This window comes from Carassius auratus, chromosome 30, assembly GCF_003368295.1.
Source record: "Carassius auratus strain Wakin chromosome 30, ASM336829v1, whole genome shotgun sequence".
NCBI classification, from domain to species: Eukaryota; Metazoa; Chordata; class Actinopteri; order Cypriniformes; family Cyprinidae; genus Carassius; species Carassius auratus.
Window position 1 is genome coordinate 2,290,986 of NC_039272.1, and position 7,084 is coordinate 2,298,069.

General features: G+C 41.0%; 1 protein-coding gene across 2 annotated transcripts in view; it reads right to left on the reverse strand.

The window, feature by feature from the left end:
- LOC113048846 (uncharacterized) overlaps positions 1–3,894 on the reverse strand; it is a 47,427-nt gene extending 43,533 nt beyond the window's left edge. For both annotated transcript variants that reach the window (XM_026210745.1, XM_026210746.1), the window contains exons 1-2: positions 3,701–3,894; positions 3,437–3,527 (exon numbers count right to left, since the gene is read on the reverse strand). The gene's annotated coding sequence lies outside the window, so the exon portion shown is untranslated. The remainder of the gene's footprint in view (positions 1–3,436; positions 3,528–3,700) is intronic.
- Positions 3,895–7,084: the final 3,190 nt, after the last annotated feature.

The following is a 7,084-nucleotide window of genomic DNA, read 5'->3' on the forward strand; positions in this document are numbered from 1 at the left end:
ACTCGATGAGCTAATGCTAAGCTGAAAGAAGAACTGAATGGTTGTATACGTGACGAATTGTGCGTAACACCCATAGTGAAAATGCCGGGCAAAGCGCTACCTTGCGGCCCATAAAATGTAGTGGTTTCCAAGCCTCCGCCTGCAGCGTTCTCACATGCATTAACGTCCGAGCACGGAAAGCTCACAGCGTCCGTAAGCAAGGAAAGCGCATGTGTAAAAGTCACTACGTTTTGTTGTGGTTAATCCTGAAGCGTATCCACGGCAGAATTAAATCCAACAAAATGAACATGGTACCATGCCTCTAGTGTGATTACAGCAGCTGTGGGAGCCGTCATAAACAGGCTGTCTTAGTCAGCCTTTTGTGCCGTCCCTCAACTCTGAAGGCTGGATTGTGCAGAGTGTCTGAGGAGTGATCGCTCAAGTGATAGCTCGATCCAAAGATGCTGCGAGGCAGTCAGTGTTAGAGCGTGGGGACTGCAGTGAGAGGGCTGGATGTGCATTAGCAGTCCAACAGCGCTCTCTAATGGAGAGCACAGTCCCTGGCGAACAGGAAGGGAAGCGCATGTGTAAAAGTCGCTGCGTTTCATTGTGTATAATCCTGAAGTGTATCCACGGCAGGATTTAATCCAACAAGATAAACATCGGGCAATGCCGCTAACCGCTGCAGGGATTAGCGAGACAGCTGTTGTTATGGACAGACAGGGTACTTCTTTCGATTCGAGCAGTGCACGTACCGGGCAGTTTGAATTGTGGCGAGGACATGCTGTCCAGGGATGGCATTGTACACGGATAATGGAGGCTCCATCCGCAAACTATAAATATGATCTGGAATCTGTTTGGCAAAGAGGAGATCGACCTCTTTGCGTCGCAAGAGAACGCCCACTGCCCTTTGCGTTGCAAGAGAACGCCCACTGCCCTCGGTACTTCTCGCTGACAGCATTCCCCCTGGGGGGAGACGCGCTGTCGAGCTGCTGGCCCAAGGGACAGAAGTATGGTTTTCCCCCAGTCAAGTTAATGCCGCTGGTGTTTGCAAAAGATCAGGGAGGAGAGATGTGCGTTGATCCTGGTAGCACCTAAATGGCCCAACCAGCCGTGGTTCCCGGAACTGGCCAACATGTCGCGGCTTCCCCCATGGCTGATCCTGCCGAGAAGGAACCTCTTATCCCAGGCGAGGGGCACCATTTGGCATCCCAACCCAGAGCTTTGGGACCTGCATGTGTGGCAGATCAGCGTGGAGTATATCAGCGAGTGCTGCAGACAATAGCAGAGGCTAGAGCCCCTTCGACGAGGCGTTTATACACTCTGAAGTGAAAGTATTTGCTAACTGGTGTGTTGACAAAAATGAGGACCCCAGGAGTTGCGATATGTCCATTATTCTGACCTTCCTACAGGAACGTCTGGATGCTAGCAGTTCCCCATATAGAGTGAAAGTCTACGTGGCCGCTATCGCCATTTTTCGTGATTTGCTAGACAGCCATTCAGTGGGGAGGCACCCCCTGATAACGAGCTTTCTTCGGGATCTAGGCGTCTTAATCCACCCCGCCTTTCGTCAGATGCCAGTCTTGGACCTGTCGTTAGTGCTTAGTGCGCTGTCCGACCCACCTTTTTAACCAGTCACATTTAGCGACCTTAAAGTGCTCTCATGTAAGACAGCGCTACTGCATGCGCTAGTTTGCGGGAAACGAGTGGGAGACTTGCATGTCCTGTCAGTGAACAGCGCGTGTATGCAGTTTGGACCGGACGATTGTATGGTCAGACTTTTACCCAAATGTGGCTATTCACCTAAAGTACTCTCAATGCCGTTCAGAGCTCAGATAGTTACAATTCAAGCATTTTGCCCCGAGGAGGACAGTAATTCAGTGTCTCAGAAGTCGCTTTGTGCCCCGTTTGTGCCCTGTGTGCATATGTGAACAAAACTAGCCAGTTTCGAACTTCAGAGCAGCTTTTCGTCTGCTACGCGGGTGCCAAGAAAGGCAGCGCGCTGTCAAAGCAGAGGCTATCACACTGGATAGTGGAGGCTGTGTGACTAGCTTATGCTTCCCGGGGAACCGCCTGCCCAATCGGGGTGCACGCCCACTCCACAAGGAGTTTGGCGTCATCATGGGGTTGGGTGAAAGGCATGTCTATTCAGGACATTTGTTTCGCAGCGGGCTGGTCATCTCACAACACGTTTGCGAGATTCTATAATTTGGACATTCCCTCGTTCGCATCACATGTGCTGTTAGTGCAGGAGGAGGGAGTTGAGCAGTCATTGGATTAGGCTATGGGCACGCCTTGCCTGGCGCGTGCCCTAGCCATTGTTTTGACCAGGTCATATAGACAGCGTCAGTTATTTTAGTAATAGCTGCGGTTGAGGTATTCATTCACTAACTAATGTTGCCCCTTTATTATGCCCACATTATAAGCCAAGCACCAACATATTGCTGCATTTTCCCCATATCACACTAGTGTTGCTTATCTGGGTGCACTGGATTACGATGGTGTAAGAGCTGATTTGGCTCTGTGCCAAGAGGTGTTTTAACCAGGTCTGGTACCTGACCTAGAGCTAATGCGCTGTAAGAACTAGTGCTTATGCTCTTCTGTGGCTCGATGCGAGCTTAGCCGGACAGTATTTCCCACACGGCGGGGGTTTTATTGTTCCCCATACGTAATGTCGAGGAGGGAACGAGACATTATGTAACCTGCCATGTGGAAAACCTTCCAGCCTCATAACTCTCATTCAGTCAAAGATTCTGAGGTTTTTGGGGTCCGCTGTCCCCTATATTGATGGCTGTCAGCCAATCAGGTGAGGGCGAGAGCGCCATTGGCTATTTGCAAGCAAAAGAGTTATTCAATCAGACTTCATAATTTCGAGGAAATGGATTTCCCCATACGTAATGTCTCGTTCCCTCCTCTCATGTTTTTCATGTTACAGTGTGCTACAGTTTGTTACGGTTATTATTGTCATTCAGTAACACAAGCTTACTTCAGGCTGCCTTGAAGGATAAGAGCTCATCTTTACAGACTGAGACGATCGATGGTCAAATATTATTTACATATTTAGTAGTACAAATCACAATCACGAGAGCTTTCCAATATTTGCGCCACTGAGTGGCGTCTGTACTTCCCGGTCAGAGAGCACCTTTCCGTCAAAAGCTCACTATCCAATCAGAGTAGATCACTGTTAACCCTGCCCCCACGAGAGGTTTGTGTCAAAATCTTTGAAAAACATTAACAAAGAATGAAGCATATTTGAAGAGCCTGTTAAATTTGTGCGACTGAGTTCTTTTTTTTTTCGTTTTCATTGTTTTTTTTCTTCTTTTGTAATGGCATATTTTTTGATAGTTTCTAAAAAAGTTATGTTCAGTTTTATACAGTTTCGTTCATTATTATTGAAACAAATGTAATTCCATATCAACCCCGCTCTCCCCTGTATGTAGCCGTAAATATAACCTACATTCAAACTGCTTTATCCTCTGCAGTATCGTGTGCGTGTCGATGGTTTTCCGATCTGATCCTCCCGTGTCGTCTGGTGTTAGCCTAGTAGCCTATTTAAAACAAAGTTTTCATCTATGACTGATAAAACAGCCACATCAATGATGTAAACACAATCTAATGAAATCCATAGAGAATTAAACTTCATACTGAGGTCATGACTTTTCATGATTTTTAACGATAAATAAAACATTGATTTGTATTTTAGAATGAAGTTATAGCCTACCTTTTCTTCTACCTCAGCTTCAGAATTCACTTAGAAGTAATTTACTGCAGTGGTCTGCTTAGATATGACTTATGAATATTCTAAATTCTGATACTGTGTTTTTCCCTGTAAAAATGCAAAAATTTCAAAAAGAAAAAAAATAATTGCTGCGATTTGCCTTACACACCAGGAACGTGCTGCATAGTCTACTTTCATTTTCACTTTAGCAACAGTAAATGACTCTGTGGCGGAACTAGATTTTAATACATGGGCTGGCCAGGGGTGCCACTTAAAGGGTAAGTTCACCCAAATAGCAAAATTATGTCATTAATAACTTACCCTCATGTTGTTCCAAACCCGTAAGACCATTTATCTTTGGAACACAGTTTAAGATATTTTAGATTTAGTCCGAGCATCTGGGGCTTTTTTCTACTTAGTTTCAAGTAAGACAGGTAGGGGGTGCTACACACAGATATGATACAAATAAAAATATCAGAGTAAAGCAGAATCATTAATTTAAAAGAAAAACTCAGTTTGTCTGTTTTTAAGGTGTTTTCCCACTTGTTTGTAATGATGGCCTAATGCTAATCAGATTGGTGAAGTCAAGTTTTTCCTGTCTAGCTCTGTTTTCACAGCACAAACGTGTTCTTCTGAGTTCAAACCCTGACTGGCCTCATTGTCTATGCAACAGCAAATTTCAGCGTCATACAAAACCCTGTTTCTGAAATTGATATTAAACCATGTGGAAACTAGTCCTTATATAATAATCACATTTGTAATAATCCAACACAAACCTACAGATCTCGTCTTGGAAGATCAATAAAATTAAGACTCGTCTAATGTGTCCCTTTTTTTTCTCACTGTGGGTGCCTTATGAATGCATGTAATAAGGAGATGTGGACACCAGCTCCATTATTGTATTCGTATGTTCGGAATAAAACACTCATGACAAAAAACATTGCTTACAGACACACTTGACCCCTGATCAGCTCCAGTAAAACATGCAATATTGATTTGAATTTTAAAAGTTGAGCTGATTGAATGCACTTTCAGAAATAAGTGAGTTCCTGCTGTCACATAAGACAGAACACATACCCTATGAAGACAGAAAACAGTCGCACACCCTTCAGTCAGGCTTAGGGTCAAAACTGCTACTGAGTGGATGTGTGTTTGGTCATTGTCATAAAAACTGCATAACTAGAGACGAAGCTTGTTTTGCACTGCGTATCGGTGTCTGATAAATGTGACTGAGGGTGAATGAACGTCTGTTGCTGTGTATGTCTCTGTCTTACCTTACTCCTAACAAACAGTCTACCAACTCTCCCCTCCCAAAGCATTAAATAACAATTTGGACTTATTTGACTTAACCTTTTGACTCTTCTACATATCAACATTTGTTTCAGATTGACCTTGACAATGGCCTGCCTGCAAAAAGCACAATTTCTCCCTGAACAACAGTCTGGAGTATTAGAAAATAGCATGATCCCTGCATTTCTTAAAGCTGCCACACGAGTTCAGTGTTGCAAAGGCTTAAATAATATTTATTTGAACTCTTCCATTTATGGTTTTTAAACCCATATGTTTGTCTGTGATTTATTTATTTTTTAGACCACGTGGTCATTTTATTGCTTTGCTAAGCCTTGCTTTGTTTCTCTCCAGCTTGACCTCACCAGTAAGGATTTAAATTTAAATTCATTGCTTCAAAGAATGGAGAAAAAAGCCCTAAAATGTATGGAGTGTGTGGGTTGCCCTCCTTTATTTGAAGTCAGTTGTTTCACATGTGAAATTAAAGAAAACAATATTAAGTTGCATGAAAGAGAATATAGAGGTGATTTCTATGCAACAGCTGTGCATGTTTATCAAAAGGGTTTGAATCTTCAGAAAAGCACTGAGTTTGGATGATGATGATGATAGAGATGAAGATGGAGAAATGAGTGGAATGAGCAGATCACTTGTATAGGATGAAATGAGACATTAAATCATTTATGTACTGATATCTGCACTAATTCATAAATACAGGTTGTATATATCAGTCTGCTGGAGTTTTGATTTTTTATTTCTGTTTACATTTTATAAGTTTGCTTAAATAGTTTTTCATATATAAAAAATGCGCTATTTGAACATATTTGATTATTCACTAATTAATATTTTACATTACACTTTTAAAGTAATTAACTGAGGATTTTTGTTAATTCACGTTTAAAAGTTTTGTGTTCAAAAGCGTAAATAAAGGTTTTTGACACTAGATGGCGACATCTACCTAAATATATTTTAACAGTACAATTGCTCAGTTTTAAAAAAGTGCATTGCTTTGTTTGTTATTTTTTACATTTCTTTTTTTGTATTATTTTCAGGAGACAGTCTGTATTCTTTTAATTTTCTTTTTTATTATAAATTTACCATATGCAAGTTAATCTAAGTTAACAAGCATCTACAAAAGCTGTAGCTAGTTACTGTAAAACTATTCCTTTTAGAGTGAAAAAAGGGAAATTACAAATGAAATAGCATAAATGAACAGAATTAAAAGGTCAGTGTAAATCATTTGTAAGTCCGGAGTCACAATGGTCAAATAATAAATAAAAATCATTGTGATGTTTTATATCCCCTTGTCTTCAGGCAGAGATGCAGAAACAGATATAATTAATCAGCAGCCTAAACATGACAGCGACAGAGTGGACGGTTACTTTAAATGATCATTTTTATCACATAAATTATTTCAATTATTATAATTTGCACACCCTATATTAATAATTTTCAAAATCTTTGAATAAAAGTGTACAAACAAACAAATGAATTGCATTTGTCTGTGTGAAATACAGAACATGAAGTATTGCTTTGTATCTCCCAGCTTGACTTCACCAGAAAGTCTTTATATTTTATTTAATTAAGTAAGTAAGTAAACTTTATTTATATAGCACCTATCACAGAATGAATCACAAAGTGCTTTACATATAGCAAATTAACAAACTTAAAAATGAGAAACATCATACAAAACATAAAACATAATAGCTCAGTCAACTGAAAGATTGACTGAATAGAAGTGTCTTTAGCTGTTTTTTAAAAGAATCAACAGAATCGACCACACGCAGAGACAGTGGCAGGGCATTCCACAGTTTGGGAGCAACTGCTTGAAAGGAGCGGTCTCCCCGAGTTTTAATGCGGGTTTTAGGGACAATCAGGAGATTTTGACCTGAGGAACGAAGAGTACGGAAAGAAGAATAAGGGGTAAGCATGTCTGCGATATATTGGGGGGCCTGTCCATGTAATGCTCTAAAGGTTAAAACTAAAATTTTATAATTAATTCTAAATTTTACCGGAAGCCAGTGGAGAGTTAATAAAATCGGAGTAATGTGTGTCCTTCTGTTGGTTCCTGTTTAAAGCCTGGCTGCTGCATTTTGCACCAAT